Source organism: Microcaecilia unicolor, chromosome 1, assembly GCF_901765095.1.
Source record: "Microcaecilia unicolor chromosome 1, aMicUni1.1, whole genome shotgun sequence".
In the NCBI taxonomy this organism is placed as follows: Eukaryota; Metazoa; Chordata; class Amphibia; order Gymnophiona; family Siphonopidae; genus Microcaecilia; species Microcaecilia unicolor.
In genome coordinates this window covers 511,186,346-511,206,810 of record NC_044031.1, presented here as the reverse complement: position 1 = coordinate 511,206,810, position 20,465 = coordinate 511,186,346, and the positions used below count along the sequence as shown (strand labels likewise).

General features: G+C 41.9%; 1 protein-coding gene across 1 annotated transcript in view; it reads right to left on the bottom strand.

The window, feature by feature from the left end:
• PREX2 (phosphatidylinositol-3,4,5-trisphosphate dependent Rac exchange factor 2) overlaps positions 1-20,465 on the bottom strand; it is a 523,586-nt gene that overhangs the window by 345,740 nt on the left and 157,381 nt on the right.

The window sequence follows — 20,465 nt, the reverse complement described above, 5'->3', positions numbered from 1 at the left end:
GAAGTTTATTAGGACCCTACACGGTCCGTGTTTCGACCAACCGGCCTTCTTCAGGGGTCTAAAATCAAACAAAATATTACAGATCAGCATATATAAACTCTTAAGCACATGTGGATACACATATAGAAATACAAATAAAAATAAAAACAAAAACATACAATTTAATTTCAAAACAAGGTTAAAAACATCTAAAAACGCACTCATATTTAAAAAGTAATACCAAAACTTAAATAGAAAAATATGACATTTGAAATATTAAAAATATTCTAGAAAATATCAGAAATATTAAAAATATGTTTTTTTCTGGTCTGTTTTGTTTTTTCTTCTGGCAGTTTTCCTGGAGCATTTTCTTCTGATTTCATCTGGTCCATTCCTCTTTCATCCATGGATTGTGGCTGACCTAAGTGCTACAACTTGTACTAAAGATTGTAATCATGCATGTCTTCAAAAATGTATTGTGAATACTGAAACATTTTTTGGAGGGTGAGTTATTAAGCTGAGGCAAAATCACATCTTACTACAGCTTAGTTTACCGCATGAGTCACTAAACTCAATATCACAGGCTAGTCACAATAACTGAGTACCACAGGTCTACTACTACTACTACTACTATTTAGCATTTCTATAGCGCTACAAGGCATATGCAGCGCTGCACAAACATAGAAGAAAGACAGTCCCTGCTCAAAGAGCTTACAATCAGTGACATTCCCGATAAATGAATAACGCAACTTGAGATCAGCTTCGCACGTTGCATTTTTCTTCCCTCCATATTCTTCTTCTCAACAACGTAAGGCTGCTAATGTTCCTGGTGAGCATCTTAAAGGAGCCGGTGCTAAATGAGGTGGCACACCGACCCAACTTCCTCCCAGGAAAGACCCACTACTAACACCTCAACCCCTTATGACATCCCTGGAGTCCTCTCAATGCTACCCAACCCCCTAGAAGTCATCTCCATAACTGACACACTACCCCTCACCTCTGTTGAACACATACCAGCAAGACCACCACCCTCCTGCCAAAACTCTCTCCCCTCCCCCCCAGGACTATTTAGTTCCCTGGAGTCTAATGGTTGAGCAAAAGTGAGCTCCAGTCACTGAGCACAAATTCTATAATGCAGTCTGGGTGTCCAGATTTCGTTTTAAGATACCAGTGTAAGTCGACATTTTAGCACTTAACTTTAGCCACAAGTACTTATGCCTTTATAAATGCTTGCACCTAAATGCTGGTAGTCATGCGTGTAACTGACAGTATTCTATAAACTTAGCACATAATTACTTGCCCTTCCCATGCCACTCCAAAATCCATGCCCCCCTTGCAGTTGTGCACCATAGAAATTAAGTGCTAAGGGCCTGATATTCAGCCCATGTCAGAAAGCAGCCTGTAAGCTGCTCACAACCATGGGCTGAATTAACCCCAGATATTCAATGCCGGGACACAATACGTGAACATTCCTTCTTCTTCTTTAGTGAGAAATATTTGATCTGCAATGAATCTGAAAAGATTTTGGCAGCTAATTAATCAATCCACTAATGATAAAGGCCATTCTTTGAACTTAATTTTTGCCCTGGCCAAACTAATGGAAGATTTATCATTGATAAGTGGTCTGACCACTTTTTAATTTCTGTCATGGCCACGGCCATGCCCCCGCGTCCCAACTCACCTTTCCTTCCGGTGGTCGGGCTCCATGGCGTCTCCAGACTGCCTTCCTGGCACTATGTTCCTCCCGCACTGATGCCTCTGCTGCCTGTTTCACTGTTTCCCAAGCCTCACTCCAGAGTCTATCTGAGTCTTAATCTGATGTCCCAGTATTCTAGCCTCTCTCTGGTGCCCTTGCTGTGTTCTTTAGTGCGTTCCAAGCCTCATTCCAGGGCACCAGAGCTTGTGACATCATTAATGAGGGCCTTTATAAGGAACTATGAGACTCTCATGCATTGCCTTCACAACAAGGTTTTCTGCATAGTTGTGCATGCCTGGTTTTGTCTCCATTCCAATTTGACCTGCTTTTCCTGTCTTTAGCTCCAGTCCCAACCCTTCTTGTCTTCAACTTCAGTTCCAGCTCTGCTTGTCCCAGCTTCAGTTTCAGTCTAGCTTATCTCCAGCTAAACCATGCCTGTCTACAGCTCCATCCTTGCTTTGGACCCTTCCTGCCTAACCCACCTAGTTACCAGCTGAGCCAGGTCTACCTTGCTTGGTTCTTGCCTAGTGCTGTGCCTTTCCCTGGTGGTTCACCTTCTGTTAACTGGTATCCGGCAATGGACCAAAGGCTCACCTTCCCTAGGTTTGTGACAATTACAAGCACAGTCTTAAATTTAACATACCCTCTTTTGTCTATTACAGCATACTTTTGTAGCCTGCCTAAAACATGACTACAATATGCCCCCTTGGAAACTGTGCATGCTGCAGATTTACATGTGTAAATAGTGGCTTTCTAAAATAGCTAGTTACATGCATTGGTCATTTACAAATGGAAACACTGCTATTCATACAAGTAAAAGCAATTCCAGCCTTCTAAATGACCTCCATTGTCTACACTATACCAGTAAAAAGTGGTCTGCAAAAGAAATCTATGTTCTGAAGCAGATCCTCAGTTCACCCATAAATTTTACCAAAACATATGTGAAATTAAGCCAGACTTTTGATCCTCACCCATTCTAAAAATAAATTGCAAAGGTCAGGCAATGTGCTAAACATTTCCTTCTGCTAGGAAATCTGAAGAAAATTTGTTTGAATCTTCCTAAGATGCTGCCGAAAGCCAGATGTTTATATAATTAGGCCAGTTCTGGTGGTATGAAAAGTTTCATGGCACACCTACAAAAGGTTATGTTGCTTCTTTTAAAAACAGAGACATCTTCTCTATGTGTATTCAGATTCAGAAATATCTGCCACTTCCTGCATTAGCAGCCCCAAAGCAACTCAGGGTAAACATAATGAAGAGGGTAAATAGTGCCCATTGCAGACTAATGCAAGCTTGTAAGTCCTCAGTGATACAGCAAGGATGGATAGGGTACAGTGGAATATAATTTGTTTAGTGATATGCTTTGAAACAGCTGCAGATGCAGTCAGCCTTCAAATGGAACAATTTAATCGTGAATGTGCTGTACGATGAAGATGCATAAATAGAGTCCCCAGGGTTATGTTTTTTGCCAAAAACAAAAAGAACGAGAAGTCCACAGCTTAGTTTGCTTCTACAATTTTGAAACTGTAGATCTGCTCAAGGATTTAAGTTTTCACAACTTTTAAGAGCAAACAAAATTCATAGGAAGAAAAAGTGTTAGCGAAATCTAAAAAGTGCATTGTCTGCTCCCTCCTTCCCCAAAATATCCCAAATGTGCAAAATTTAAGAAGCGTATAAAAGTTCCACTGCGCTTTTAATGTTATATTTATACAAATATTTCTTGAAAAGTTTTGTTTCCTACAGGTATTTTGGTATAAATTTCTTGGATGGGCCATTTACAAATGGGGTGAACCAAAGGGGATCAGTCCTTTGTTAGCTCCTTCAGGAGCAAACAGAACCAACTGGAGATTAAGGGGGAAGTTTCTAAGGTGCTATAAAAGTTGTCATTCTACCACACCTTAGTTTACCTTGGCAGTCACTAACCTAAGATATCTCAGTACTACAGTTTAGTGACTTCTCAAACATGAATAACACAACTTGTGATCACCCTCACCAGCTGTGTCATTCATCTTCTCCAGCAACATTGGTACACTAACCCCTGGTCTGATGCTCCGAGTCCTGGAGAGCCTAAAAAACAAAATGCAGGCTCATGCATTTGGACTGGGAGCAGAACAGTTTAGTGGATGAAGTACTTTTGTGCAATGCACAAAAGAGGAGCAGAATTTGGGTGTGATCATATGCGATGATCTTAAGGTGATTGTCATGAAATACCCACCTGGGGTTACCCCACAGCCACTTAGAGGGTCTATCCCCAGCACAGCTCAGGTCCACCTGCACCTGCCGCTCGTGTTCTACACTAGCACCCTCCTCCCACTGACTGGGTCACAACTGCCTCTGGGCGAGTGTCTCACTCTTAAAATATCCCCAGTGATTTCTAGGTTACTGGAGCCACACTTACAATGTCCCACAGTTCCCAGAAAACACTCACAGACCCAAAACACAAACCACCAGGATTCTGTATCAGTCCAGACAGGTAGAATGAACAAACAAATGTATTTATTGTCAGAACTTGTAATAGTGCACAAAAAATATGTGCAAATAGCAAACCATAACAGTCACTGAAATATGGATCAATTAGAAAACTAACTAACCATTGGCATACTTCCTAGAAAGTACCTGGGGAGATCAGGACATATATAGCTGTTCACCAGTTATCAAATATAACTTTTTTACAGGGCTTCAGCACAGAGCTCTCTCTCTCTCTCTCTCTTCTCACGGACTGAAACTGAACGCAAAACCAGTAAAGTCCAAATGAGATGCGCTCCTGGGCCAATCAGAGCCCAGTCAACAAGATTTCAAATATATACTACTTCTTGCTTCCTGTTTGTGTCAAACTAAAGAAAAACACTGAGGGGTCCTTTTACTAAGGTGTGCTGAAAAGTGACCTGCACTAGTGTAGGCACATATTTCAGACGTGCACAGATCCATTTTTCAGTGCACCTGTAAAAAATGCCTTTGGGGGGGGGGGGGGAGCAAAAATAGACGTGCAGCGAAATAAAAATTAGCGCACATCCATTTTGGGTCTGAGACCTTACTACCACCCATTCACTTAGCTGTAAGGTCTCATGCGTTTCCAGGTGGTAATGGTCAACGGGCGTTGAAATGCTGATTACCGCACGCACGCCGGAAAATAAAATTATTTTCTGGCGTGCTAGCAGATGTGCATAAAAAATGAAATTACCACCCAGGCCATGCGGTAGCCAGGTGGTAATTCCAAATTGACGCACATTGGGTACACGTAGGCGCCTATGCAGCTTAGTAAAAGGGCCCCTAAGTTCTCTATAACAGCTTTACAACATAGAAACACCACCTGCTAGCCAAATAGGAGATATACACTTCAGAACATAATCAATGCAGGAAAATATCCAATACATTTTACAGGCTTAAAACACACTGCTTCTTCATTGTGGTCAAACAGGTAGAAAAGGTCCATGAGTATAAAATAGGATGTGTAGTATTTAGTGCATGCTAGGCTTTGGCAAAAAGATCCCTTAGAGTACTGTGGACAGTTCTGGATATCACATCTTCATGAAAACATAAACAGGATGGAGATGGTCCAGAGGGCAGCTACTAAAATGGTCAGTGGTCTTCATCATAAAGGACTAAATTCAATAAATGGCACCTAAAAAATTGACACTGAAAAAGTAGCGCTTAGCACTATTATATAAACGGTGCTAAAGGCGTTGTTTATAGAATAACAGTGCCAGCAACCATGACTGATTTTAGGCATGACCTTCTACACCAACGAAAACTTGGTGTAAATCCACATGCCTAAATTAAGTGCAGATCTCCCTTATTCTATAACAATGTGCATAAATAGTGGGAATGCCCCCAATCTCCATGACCCTCCCATAGCCATACCCCCCTTTTGGATCTGTATGTAAGTTTTACACATGGATCTAGCTGCATAAATTTTAATTAATGCCAATTAGCACTGACAAATGATGGTCATGGCCCAATTATTGGTGCTAATTGACTTATTATTCAATTAAATTGTGCATGCAATTTTTAGCACCATTTATTAAATTTGAGGGAAAGCGTATGAGGACAGACTTAAAGATCTCAATATGTATTCTTAGGAAGAAAGGTGGGAGAGAGGCGATATGACAGAGATGTGTAAATACATATGTGGCATAAATGCACAAGAGGTGACCCTCAACTGAAGCTCTGGAATGAGGGGAACAGGATGAAGGTGAAAGGGGACAACCTAGAGAGTAACCTAAGGACATACTTCTTCATGGAATGGGTAGTGAATTCATGGAACATCCTCCCAGTAGAGGTGGTAGAGATAGACTGTATCTGAATTCAAGCAAGCTTGGGACAAATACATAGATCTCTAAAGAAGAAGAAGGAATAGTAGATGGCATGGATGGGCAGACTGGATAAACCATGTGGTCTGTATCTGCCTTCATTTTCCTATGTTGAACGAGCCTGGAATTTCTCAAAGATGAAGAGTGCTTCCCTCACCCCTAAGATACCCCTCATACGGACCTCTCTCTTGATGACACCCTCTAGAAATACCCCCAAATACTCCCCTAGAGACCACCCTGAAAAGACCCCCTAGAAATACCCCAAAAGACTTTATTCTCCAGTAGCTCCTTCCTTCCCCTCCCCCACCTAGGCCTACCTCTTAGAATTCCTGGTGATTTAAGGGCTCAGGAGCGATTCCCAGTCGCTCCTGCCATGCTGACTCCAGATTCAAAATGGTGCCAGCAACCCCACTGGTAGTCTTGTGGAACTAGCTCTAGGAGTCAAACCACAAAATTCATGTGTTTATAGAAGAGCTGCAACCATCTCTAAGCATAAATTAAAGATGTATTTACTGTCAAGTTTCCTATAATCCATTCAAATATCTGATCAGCTACTGACTAAAACTCCTAAGTCCTATAACTATCCAAGTACACATAGATAAAAAAAATGTTTGGGTTTGTGATGGACTACTCTTTTATTGATATAAGTTGTATGACTTCAAAATAGTCTTAAATATCAGACTGGTCTAATGGCCTTGCAAGGAATTTCAAGTTCAGTTCACACTTCATTTCTGCAGGAAGATGATAAGGACAAAAGATGAGAATCAATAGTATCCTGTCATTTCCAGATCTACATTCTACCGTCTACATTGGTTCTATGAGCCTCACAAAGTCCAGTTATGGGTCTGTGAGCTGCTCTGTAAATGGAGACCAGTAAGCAGTTTAAGGTTTATTAAAACTTGGTTAACTACCCTCCTTCGTGGAAAACAGAGCACTGTACACATAATTTAAAAGGTTAAAAATAATAAACATTTAGCATAAACAGATGTTATAGTAAGTGCAAAACAGACAAGAAATAATACAAAAGGAGATCCAGTAGCAAACATATCCATTTTCAAAATAGAAAAATATCTACCATTTTGTTTTGAAAATAGCCATTTGCTAGACATTGTTGTGCTCAGAACATCTATCTTTTTGGACCATTTTCGAAAGAAAGAAAAAAAAAAAAAAAAGAAAATTCCAAGTGAAAAATGCATAAAATCAAGCAATTGGGATGTAGGAGGTGCCAGCAATCTTAGTAGACTGGCCACACAGATATCTCACAAAGCAGTGGTGCATTCTAGAGGGCACTGTAGTTGACTTCACATAAAAGGTCCCAGGTACACATCTCATCATTACCCCCTCATAATGTATGGGAGAGTCTTCCAAAATCCACCAAAAACCTACTGTACCTACTTATAGGTGGCACCTGCAGACATAAGAGCTATTGTAGTGGTGTACAGTAGGTTTTTGGTGGGTTTTAAAAAAGTCACACGTTCCACCACAAGTGTACCAGTTAGAGTGGGATATTGGCCTGGGTCCCCTTCTCTCCAGTCCACTGCACCAACCACTAGGCTACTCCAGGGGCCTGCATGCTGCTTTAATTGGACTGGCCATAACATCTGAAGTTGTCATAGAGGCTGGTATGTACTGTTTCTTTTACATATTTTGGGGTGGGAGGGGTCAATGACTACTGGGGGAGTAAGGGAGGTCATGCCTTAATCCTTCCAGTGATCATCTGGTCATTTAGGGCACCTTTTTGTACTTAGTTGTGATTGAACCAGGTCTAGACCAAAACGTCTAACTTTTAGCCCTATATATTTTTGTATTGTTCCATTATGGCAGAAAAACATCCAAGTTTGGGGAACACCCAAACCCCACCCCCAACATGCCTGGACACCCCCCCCCCCCCCCCCCCCTTGAGATTTGGACAAACTGCAAATGAACTGCATATAAGAATATCTTTAAAATGTCTTTCACAAATAAAATGTCCAAATGCTGCTTTGTGCCACCTTTTGGACATTTTTCTGTTTCAAAAATGTGCCCCCTATTATATTATATGAAGCCAAAACAAATGAAACAAAATAAACAGGACACAATACAAAAGGAGATCTAATACATTGTAAGCTACATAAGTACATAAGTACATAAGTAATGCCATACTGGGAAAAGACCAAGGGTCCATCGAGCCCAGCACCTTGTCCACAACAGCGGCCAATCCAGGTCAAGGGCACCTGGCAAGCTTCCCAAACGTACAAACATTCTATACGTGTTATTCCTGGGATTTTGGATTTTTCCAAGTCCGTTTAGTAGCAGTTTATGGACTTGTCCTTTAGGAAACCGTCCAACCCCTTTTTAAACTCTGCTAAGCTAACCGCCTTCACCACATTTTCCGGCAATGAATTCCAGAGTTTAATTACACGTTGGGTGAAGAAAAATTTTCTCCGATTTGTTTTAAATTTACTACACTGTAGTTTCATCGCATGCCCCCTAGTCCTAGTATTTTTGGAAAGCGTGAACAGACGCTTCACATCCACCTGTTCCACTCCACTCATTATTTTATATACCTCTATCATGTCTCCCCTCAGCCGTCTCTTCTCCAAGCTGAATAGCCCTAGCCTCCTTAGTCTTTCTTCATAGGGAAGTCATCCCATCCCCGCTATCATTTTAGTCGCCCTTCGCTGCACCTTTTCCAATTCTACTATATCTTTCTTGAGATGCAGCGACCAGAATTGAACACAATACTCAAGGTGTGGTCGCACCATGGAGCAATACAACAGCATTATAACATCCTCACACCTGTTTTCCATACCTTTCCTAATAATACCCAACATTCTATTCGCTTTCCTAGCCGCAGCAGCACACTGAGCAGAAGGTTTCAGCTAGCACAAGTGAAACTGTCATGAGTAGGAAAGAAATCAAAGAGCACTTTAGGAACAAACCAAAAATTTCTAATGAAAGGTCATCACATTCATTTCTGCTTACATCGAAAAGATAAATTAAGAGGAGTGAAGCCTGTGAAAACTGGGATTGCTTTAATCAGTGGGATTTGAATTAGAGACTTGAGTATATGTATCGTTAAATAATTTCCGGTTTTTAAAAGAGAAAGAATGTAATCAGATGTATTATTTCTAACTAAAACCTGGACAATAAGTATGCTCTTAATGAAATGAATGGACTATATTTCTTATTTGGTCTTGAGGAAGCCAACCAGATGATCAATGTGGAATAATGTATTAGATGAGTAATACCTGGGGATAATCAGGTTAATACCATGTTTTCTTTTTTCTGTTTACTGTTTAATTGATCTCCTTGGCTTATTTCACTTTCCCTATTTTTCTTCACTTTGTGGTCTAAGAAAGAGAAAGATTGTATATAATCCATATATCTAGTTGGGATTGTTTTCTTCTTATATTGTATTAATGTGCAATCATCTCTGTATTACTGTTTGCAAGTGACCCTTGTAAAATGAAAAATTATAAATAAATGATTAAAAAAAAAAAAGAAAAGATAAATTAAGGGCATTAAGATGAGAATTCTAAAACCTAGGCGCCCACATTTACCTGCTATGTGTATATGTACATGTCTAGAATACTGTCACTTATGCACACGAAGTTCCGGCAATTGATTCAACATATAATGGCATATTTAATAGGTGGCTTGGGACTCAGAGGTTCAGTGAAGGGTTTGTTTCCAGATTACTGGACAGTAGCAGAGTACCGAATTAAATTTTGAATATTGACTTGAGTTTTTAAAGCATTGAATAGTGTGATTTCATGGCATCTGATGGAATAAAGTAATGACTGCTCCCTTACGCCCCCAGTGGTCACTGACCCCTTCCACTCCCCAAAGATGTGAACGAAACAGTACATACCAATCTCTATGACAGCTTCAGATGTTATAGCCAGTCCTGTTAGGGCAGGAAGAAGGTCACTGAAGTAGCCTAGTGGTCGATGCAGTGCATTGTGGAGAAGAGGTCTCCAGGCCAATAATCCACTCTGACTGTTACACTTGTAGTCAAAAGTGTGAACCCTTCAAAACCCACCAAAAACCTATTGTACTCACATATAGTTGACACCTGCAGCCATAAGGACTATTATAGTACTGCGTAGTTGGGTACAATAGATTTTTGGTGGGTTTTGGAAGGCTCACTATACAATATATGGGAGGAGTGGTGAAATGTGTACCTGGGTCCTATTATGTGAAGCCCATTGCAGTGTCCTCTAGGTGCCCCACTGCTCTGTTGGGATGTCTGTGTGGCCAGTCTACTAATAATGCTAGCTCATTGTACATCCCAATGGCTTGAGTTTGTGCATTTTTCACTTGGACATTTTTTTTTTTTTATGAACCAAAAAGATATAAATACAGAGCACAAAACCATCTAGCAAGTGGCCATTTTCAGAAAAAAAGATAGACATTTAGCTGTTTCAAAAATCACTATGGGCCCCTTTTACCAAGCTGCGGTAAAAAGGGGCCTGCGCTGGCGTCAGTGTGTGTTTTTGACATGAGCAGAGGACCCCTTTTACCACAGTGAGTAAAAGGTAGGTCTTTCTTTTTTTAAAGAAATGGCCGTGTGGCAAGTGAAGCACTTGCCATGTGGCCATTTAGGGGGGAGCCCTAACCTTCACCCACTGAAGTGGCACTAATGGCTTCCATTCTATCCCGGCGGTAACCGATTACCACCAGGTACACACCAGCGTTTCAAAAATAAATATATTTTTGTAGCGCCAGATATAACGACGCACTGGGGGTGGGAACTATTTGCTATTGGGAATCTGGGCATTCTGAGCAAAATGTCCAAAGTTAGACTCAGATGCCATATTGAAAATCCCCCCTCCATGTGTCTTAAGAAACATCTGCATAAAATCTGCAGAAATCCCATTTAAATTGAAGCTGTGGACATTTACACCTGCTCAAGAGCAAGCATAAATTTATGTATGTAAAGTATTTTATAAAGTATGAGTGTATATTGCAACTACACGTTCGCTGCAGCCAAAATCTGTCCCCAAATATGCCTATACCCGTGTCGTTTCTAAGTAAGCACATTCTTGTCATCATGAGCTCTTTTCTATGTGGGGTAATTTTAAAAAAGGCTTTTTTTAAGCATGTATACTGTTATATATTCACAAAAATGCCTTTATAAAATTACCCTCTTAGTCTCTTAGGGTATTGTTCACTAAGCATTACTAACAGCGCGCTAGCGTTTTTAGCGTGCGCTAAACGCTAAAGACACCCATAGGAATATAATGGTGACTCTAGTGTTCAGCACACACTAAATGTTAAAGACAACAAAGCAATATATGGGTGTCTAGCGTTTAACGTGCATTAAATTTAGGCAAGCGCTAACATTAGCACATGATAAACGTTAAAGACACCCATAGGAATATATGGATGTCTACCATTTGGAGCACACTAATTTTAAGTACACGCTAAAAACACTAACGCGTCTTAGTAAACAGGGCCCTTAATCTGTTTTATAATTATATTTTATTAACACATTTGTAAGCTTGTAGACTTGGGCTAAGAAGCTTGAATTTAGGCATTTTTTTTTAAATTGTTTTGATCTGATGAATATGTTTATGTTGTTTTTATGTTATTGTTAATTGCTTTGCATTAGTGATTGCTGGAAAAGGTGGTCTACAGATGATGTTTTTAAATTAAATATTATATTCTATTTATGTGTTATTTCAGTATCAAATAATTGAAGCATCAGAATTTATTATTTATCACTTTTCTCCATCTCTATGTGCAGCAGACATGAAAGATAATATAAGAGAAAATGGAAGAAAATGGGAATAGTTCAGTGGGCATGATGTTAGAAATAATGGATGGCATGACAACATCATTAATATGGAAAATGATCCTCTTCATAGCCACTGGCCGAATAAAAAAAATTACAATAAAAGATATTTCACATGTAAGATTTATATAATTGTATAGCCAGTTTGTTATTGTTTTCCAACACAGATATAATTTCAGCCTCATCTAGCATTACGAAGACAGTTTTGTCTTAACCAATAGAAACCTAAACACTTTCAGTTTTCCTACATGATACGACTGACTGGCAAAATCAAATAGGAAAATTTTAAAAGAAACATGGAAAGGTATTTCCTGCCAAGGAGTAGCCAGTTCTTACTGGCAGCATGGGGAGGACAGCATTCAAAGTATTCTAAAATGTATTACAGCCCATAGGGTTCTATTTGCTAACTTGCATTAACTGGTTATTTATTTATTTATTATTACATTTGTACCCCACGCTTTCCCACTCAAAGCAGGTTTCAATGTGGCTTACATAGTACAGAGTATTGATAGTGAAACTTGATAGAGAAAATATAAGTTAAGTATAGCAGAATAATAAAAGATATAGGTAGGTAGAGATGTGCAAGTGTTGGATAAATGGGTTCATAGGATTAGTTTGGGTCATTTGGGTAGGCTTGCTTGGTTTTTAGTGATTTCCAGAAGGGTAGAGAGTTCCTGATTGATCGGATAGGTCTGGGGAGGGCATTCCAGAGTTGGCTGCCTAAGAAGGAGAAGTTGGATCCATAATAGGTTTAACATATAATAATGAAAATTAACAAACATTAAATAAACAAGTCCCATGGGGGTAATTTTACAACATCACGCCTTGTTACTGAGTCTTTTCCAATGCTCATTTTACACCTATTTTGTAAAGTAAAGTAATGTGTCTATTTCAGTTTTTAAAAAATAATATTATAGGTGTGAAAGAATGAGTATACACGTAGCCACTAGTACATACAGCAGCTTGAAGGCTGGCGTAAATATTAGCATGTGCTTTACATGGGTATTCAAGGTGCATGCTGACAGTGAAAATCCACACCATGACCTGATGTACTTTCACACTAATCCAGTATTTTACACGAGGCCATATAAGCATGTAAAATGTATAGAATAGGCCGCTAGACCACAAGGTGGGGGGGTTTGACCCGCAGCCCAATGGACCACCAGGGACATTTGAGGGGATGCTAGAGGGGGTTAGGGGGGCTGGAGACCCAACGGATCTCCAGCCCCCACTGAACCTGTGTTGGGGGGGTCAGGGGGACCAAAGGAAATTTGGGCTATCAGATGATAGTTGGAAGCCAGAGCAATGGATAAGGATGAATCTTTCATTTTCAGGTAAATGGAAGAAAATTTCCACAGGGGGGCACAGATCCTTGTGTGAGGCTCAAAGTTGCTATATTCAATATATATAGAAGTCTATAAAATACTGAAGTGTCGTTTTACAAAGCTCCAGTAAAAATTGGCCACTGTTTGGAAAACAGGATAGTGGGTTAGATGGGCCACTGGTCTGACCCAGTATGGCTACTCTTTTGTTCTTAGCAGGTTTAAAAAAAGGTTTGGATACTTTCCTAAAAGAAAACAGTGGTTCGCATATCTGGGTTTAAAAAGGGTTTGGATAAGTTTCTGGAGGAAAAGTCCATAGCCTGTTATTGAGATAGAAATGGGGGAAGCCACTGCTTTCCCTGGAATTGGTAACAAGGAAGGTTGCTACTATTTAGGTTTCTGCCAGGTACTTGTGACCTAGATTGGCCACTGTTGGAAACAGGATACTGGGCTAGATGGACCATTGATCTGACCCAGTATGGCTATTCTTATTTCCTTTTGTTCTTATGACTGAGGGCAGGCAGCAGTAAATAAAGGTTACCTATGTATTTAGCTGAAAGGGTGTTTGAGGACATGACTATAGACTATAGAATATGTTTGTGGCGCTATCTCAATTTGGTATTTTTCTGAGAAAACTAAAGGAAAAATTACTAGCCCACCACTGAAAGTCTCATTTGGATATGCTATTAGCATATATGTACCTGTGATTTTGGTGTTTAAATGCAGACACCCATTTTATAGAATTATCCTGAATGGAACTGACTTAAAGATCTAAATATATATAATTTATAAAAACTGAAATACAGGGGAGATACAATAAACATTTAAATATCTCTAAAGTATAAATACACAAAAGGTATTCAATGGAAAAGATTCTCTGGCATGAGGGATCAGAGGATGGAAGTGAAAAGAGGTAGATTTGGGAACAATCTAAGTCAGTATTTTCTTACAGAGAGTAGTGGACACATGAAACAGCTTCCCAATGGAGGTGGCATGGGATGAGCACAGTATCTCTGAGGAAAAGGATGGAATTTTAGAGATTAGTAGTTGGTATGGATGTAACCCTATGGGCTACCTGAGTAAAAGTATGCATGGCAACAAGAAGGTGCAACCCACCTACAGGTGTATTTGGGGACATAAGGGATGGATTGTTAAGGATGAAAAGAAATCCTGGGCCATATGCAGAGATCCATTGCAGGCCTCATTTGCATAAGTCATTAAGAGCTGAAAAATAGGCCTGGAAAGTGGGGCCATGGGTGAAAAACAGTCACTCAATGGTAGGGTTGGCCCTCAAGGGGCATAGTTTGGGCAAAGCATGGTTAGGATGTATACACATTGTCACCTGAAAGCCAAACAGGCTTATTTTCGAAAGAGAAAGACGCCCATATTTCGACCCAAGTCGGGAGATGGGCGCCTTTCTCTCATGGGCACCCAAATCGGTATAATTGAAAGCCGATTTTAGGCGCCTCCAACTGCAGTCTGTCGCGGGAATGGACAAAGTTGATGGGGGCGTGTCGGAGGCGTGGTGAAGGCGAGACTGGGGCGTGTTTATCGGCCAAAGAGAGATGGGCACCCTCGGCCGATAATGGAAAAAAGAAGGGCGCCAGAAGTGAGAATTTGGGTCACTTTTTTGGACCCTTTTTTTTCACGAACAAGTCCCCAAAAAGTGCCCCAACTGCCCAGATGACCACCGGAGGGAATCGGGGATGACCTCCCCTGACTCCCCCAGTGGTCACTAAACCCCTCCCACCAAAAAAAAAAAAGAACTTTAAAAACTTTTTTTTCCAGCCTGTATGCCAGCCTCAAATATCATACCCAGCTCCATCACAACAGTATGCAGGTCCCTGGAGCAGTTGTTAGTGGGTGCAGTGGACTTCAGGCAGGTAGACCCAGGCCCATCCCCCCCTACCTGTTACACTTGTGCTGCTAAATGGGAGCCCTCCAAACCGCCCCCAAAACCCACTGTACCCACATCTAGGTGCCCCCCTTCAGCCATAAGTGCTATGGTAATGGTGTAGAGTTGTGGGGAGTGGGTTTTGGGGGGGATTTGGGGGGCTCAGCACCCAAGGTAAGGGAGCTATAGACTTGGGAGGTATTTTACTTTTTTTTTTAATTGTTACAAGTGCCCCCTAGGGTGCCCGGTTGGTGTCCTGGCATGTGAGGGGGACCAGTGCACTACGAATCCTGGCCCCTCCCATGACCAAATGCCTTGGATTTGTTCGTTTTTGAGCTGGGCGCCTTCGTTTTCCATTATCGCTGAAAACCGATACTGCCCAGCTCAAATCCGCCCAAATGCAATGCATTTGCCCAGCACAAACCGTATTATCGAAAGAAAAGATGGACGCCCATCTTTTTCGAAAATACGGTCTGGCCTGCCCCTTCGCAGACTCGTCCTCAGAGATAAACACCCATGGAGATGGGCATTCGCATTCGATTATGCCCCTCAAAGTAAGCCAAAGTCTTGTATATACATTTCTTTTCATAAAATGAGATAGATTTATATTTCAGTATACTGCTGTAAGATTTTCATGAATGCCAAACTGTTGTTTTAATACTTTATTACGTTACTGTTAAAAAATTAAAATTTTATATTATTGCTGATTTAGAATAAGCACATTAAACTGTTTCACTTCAAGTGCTGTAAGTATAGTGTGTAAATGGTTGTATACTTTCCATGCACATTCTCCACCTAAATCCACCCCATAACATAAAATTTCTTTTACACACAACTTTTCGCATGGTAACCTTGAAAGTACTACAAAGGCAATTAGTGCATTTGTATGTTAGCTGTTACCAGGTGATAACAGCCTAACACACTTTAGTAAAAGAACCCTAAATTTATGTTATGTTTAAATCTGTTTATTAACATGCCAACATCAAGACAAGGAACCACATCCTATTAAGTACAACACATTTAAATATGTGATCAGAGGAATGAATTTTTACTTTTGACATTCTACTTTTGAAGGAGTTAACTTTTAAATGTTTTTACAAGATCTGGTTTATTGTATTTATATATATTTTTTTTCTTTTTGATGTGATTGTTTTTAGTGTTTAAAATGTGCCCTGTTTTTTCGATTGTTTCGTGTTTTATGTTTAGTTTTATTGGATGCATGTTTAATGTCTTGTATCCCATTCTGAGCCTCTGATTTGATGGGTAGTCTATAAATATAAACATCGGTCTGTGATGGCTCCTCATTTCTGTGCACTCTAAATATCTTTTTTTTTCAGCCACCGTTACACTGCTAGCCATAAGGTATGTCTGCATACTCCCCAGCAAATATAAGGAGCAAGCTCTGTAAATCATAAAAGGTCATTTTGCTCTATTTCATTTCCTACATTGGTTCCTGTTTTTCAGTTGCTGTCCCATGACCAGCAGACCTGTGTGAATTAATCTTTCTTCCCTGTCATCACTGGAGTGTGAACTTAGGTTTCCAAGTGTTAGTTTCGAAAAGCACATTTGTTTTTGCCTTTTGGGCAGAATTCTTACATCAGTGCATGTCAATTGTAAATCAAGCACCTGCTTTTCAACTTAACTGTTTTGACCATCCCCCTTCCAAGGAGCAACCCCCACTCCCCAGCCTTCTCAACCCTCCACATTTCCATCTGGATCCCCTACGGCTTACCTCCCACCATGGGGCTCTGAACAAGGAGCTTAGAAATCTGTTTTATGTTAAATATGTTTGTCTTATTCCAGCATTTAAATGCACATGAATGAGACAGAAATAAAAATCCCTATAAATGGGGTGGTGAGCATTTCTAGCAGTGTGTGCTTATTTTAATCACGGGTGGCACTGGATGTATTCCAGACTTGGGTCTGTGTTTAGCTTTTGGTTATGTTTGTTAGCTGTTGGGGGCCATGAAGAGAGACAGAGACTGAGTGAAACAACAGAAGTCCATTTCATAGCAAGTATTTAAAGTCAGATATGAGGAAGATTTTTCCAACAGGTTAGTTTCAAATTGGCCCACTAGAGGAGACAAAAGAATAGATATGGTACAAAATAAAAGATTTACAATGCTAATCTATTATAACATTTAAACCCCATGACTCCTTTATTCAAGACTAGTAAAGAAGGCCCGTATCTGACACAAATGAAATGGGCGCTAGCAAGGTTTTCCTCGGAGTGTGTATGTTTGAGAGAGAGTGTGTATGTGAGAGAGAGTGTGTGTGTGTGAGAGAGAGTGTGTGTGTGTGTGTGTGTGTGTGTGAGAGAGAGAGAGAGAGAGAGAGAGTGTGTGTGTGTGTGTGTGTTTGAGAGAGAGAGAGAGAGAGAGAGAGAAAGTGTGTATGAGAGATGGAGTGTGTGTGTGAGAGAATTAGTGAGACAGAGAGAGACAGAGTGTGTGTGTGTGTTTGTGTGACAGAGAGTGTGTGAGACACAGAGTGTATGTTTGTTTGAGAGTGAGAGTGTGTGTGAGAGACAGAGAGACAGAGAGATAGACTGTGTGTGTGTGTGACAGAGAGAGAGAGTGTGTCAGAGAGAGTGTATGTGAGAGACAGAGAGTGAGTGTGTGCCACTCCCCCCTCTCAGGACCCCCTTCCCCCTCCCCTTTATGGTCTCATGACCCCCTTTCTCCTCCACCCCTCTGGTCTCAGGACCCCCTCCACCCCCACCTGGCTGGTCTCAGGACCCCCTCCACCCAGTGGCATTCCTAGGGGGGCTGACACCCGCCCCGCCCCCCGGGTACAGCACCCCCCCCCCTGATGCAGCGCGACACCCCCCCCCCCCCCGGCGAAAGGACACCTCCCACGAAAGAACCCCCCCGGGTGCATGCCACTGGGGAGGTGCTGCGCGCGCCTGTGCTTCATTCGTTCCATGCTCCCGACCCTCTGCCCCAGAACAGGAAGTAACCTGTTCTGGGGCAGAGGGAGCATGGAACAAATGAAGGACAGGTGCGCGCACGGCACCCCCCCAGCGGCGTGCACCCGGGGCGGACCGCACCCACCGCCCCCCCTTAGGAACGCCACTGCCTCCACCCCCACCTGTCTGGTCTCAGGACCCCCACCTCTCTGGTCTCAGGACCCCCTCCCCCTCTAATCCCTGGACCCCTTCCTCCCCTCTCATCCCTGGACCCCCTTCCCCCCCCTCTCGTCCCTTGCACTCACTGTTGGTCTCTGTGGCCTCGAACTGCAAGCAGGACGTGTGCTGCAGGCTCTCCCCTTCGTTATTGCTGCCTTTTGTTAAAAGTTTTTACCTGCTGCTGCTGCGCTGCCAAGAGTGAAGGGGAGCACGGATGGACGCCTCTTCAGAGTGCCTTTAGTTTTGCTTCAGTTGCAGCTGTTCCTGTGGTCCCACCCTTCTGGAAACAGGAAATGAGGACGGGACCAGAGGAACAGCTGAAATTGAAGCCAAAGCAAAGGCAGCCTGAAGCAGTTCAGCTGTCAGTCGCGATCGTGGGCTGAAGCTCGAGTGCTGTAGCGGCTAACGCTTTCCATGCTCCCGCGGTCCCATGTCTCAGCCCTGTCTTGTTTTGTTTGGTTGCGCGGTTCCCGCCTCCTGGCTTGGAATTGTAGCATCTCCTGACGTCAGGCACTCAGGGTTCTACTGTGGGAGAGTGAGGTCAGGAGATGGTTATGAACGCAACCAGAGACATTGGAACGTTGTAAGAGCAAATTATTATATTAGATGCTGCTTTATGACATCTTTTAATAGAAATTATGTCTATATCTGTCTTACCAAAACATACTTGAGAGTACGTATTCATGAATAAATCAACTTTACTTCTGCTATGTGTTAAAAATATGTTCCTACTCCCACACGAGTAAAGCATTCCTTAAAGGTCTATTTCTAATAGATACAAACAGAAATATATGTTGGGGTGTGGTTATCAACATGGGCTACTGTTAGGACTTGTTATTTTACTGTTTACCCCAGTTATTAGTAACTACATCTCATTGCATAAAATGGGACCTGTGCTAAAATAGCACAAGTTAGTGGTAAAATAATACATCTTAATGGTAGCCCATATTGATAACTATGCTCCTTGATTTCTTCTGTTCATAATGTAATCTGCAAAACCTAACTGGACAAGACAGAGAAAAACACTGTCTGTGCCTGCCTATGTTATAGACACAGAGGGTCACAACCTAATCTAAGATGGGTAAGGATGAGAAACAGAACTCAGCTCTTTTCTACTATTCCACTCAGAAGGGAGAAAGCAATCAGAACATTGATGTATGAAACAGTTATGTAGGTGGCAGGGTTGGAAGAAGGTTAGAGGTCCCTCAAATCTGACCTCTTTTCTTTGTTTGTTTGCTTTAAGGTAATCTGTCTCTGGGAATGCAAAGCAAAGTGAAAACATGCACACAGGCCAGCCTGTTGGCTCAGATGGTAAATGTTGTATATTTCCATGGGGGAACATCCCTGGTTCAATTCCTGTAAATGTTGTGCACTTCCATGGGGGAATATCCCTGGTTCAATTCCTGGGTATGAACAGGTGGGTGGGAGTTGTGGTCATTGCACAGGAATGACACCTGGCTGGATGAAGTCAAAGCTTGTGGCTATATGATCCCGAAGGGTATCAGCAGGGATGGATCTTCACATGGGCCTACTGGGTCTCATTAGCAAGGTGGGCTTTGCATAGCAGCCTATCTGTATAGTCCGATGGTTGTGTTTTTCAGAAACGTGAATTAAACTATGCATTTGGCACTTGCAGCCAGGAAGGGAGAAGGGGCCCTATGTGCTAGTTGGCCAGTGGGCCCACAAACTTGTGATCTATCCCTGGGCATCAGCCTGAATACCACTGGCACAGGAAGATTGCTGCAAGGACCTTAGGAAATATGTTTGGAAGGGAAAGTCCAATTGATTCTTGAGAATAAGAAGCAGGAGAGAACTGCCAGGCAGGGGTGGATTGACCATTCTGGCAACCAGGCAGTGGCCGAGGGCCCAGAGGCTCTTTCCAGGTGCCCGCTGCCGCCGCAGCACATTGCAGCCCTCCCCGGTCCTACCTTGAAGGGCCTGGTGGTCGTGATGTTTGTGTGTGTGTTTTACCTGACAACAGGGTGGACTAACCTATAAATGTACTCACTCTGCTGCTCCCCAGTATCTCTCCACACTCGTCCTTCCCTACACCCCTTCCCATGCACTCCGCTCCATGGATAAATCCTTCTTATCTGTTCCCTTCTCCACTACTGCCAACTCCAGACTTCGCGCCTTCTGTCTCGCTGCACCCTACGCCTGGAATAAACTTCCTGAGCCCCTACGTCTTGCCCCATCCTTGGTCACCTTTAAATCTAGACTGAAAGCCCACCTCTTTAACATTGCTTTTGACTCGTAACCACTTGTAACCACTCGCCTCCACCTACCCTCCTCTCTTCCTTCCCGTACACATTAATTGATTTGATTTGCTTACTTTATTTTTTTGTCTATTAGATCGTA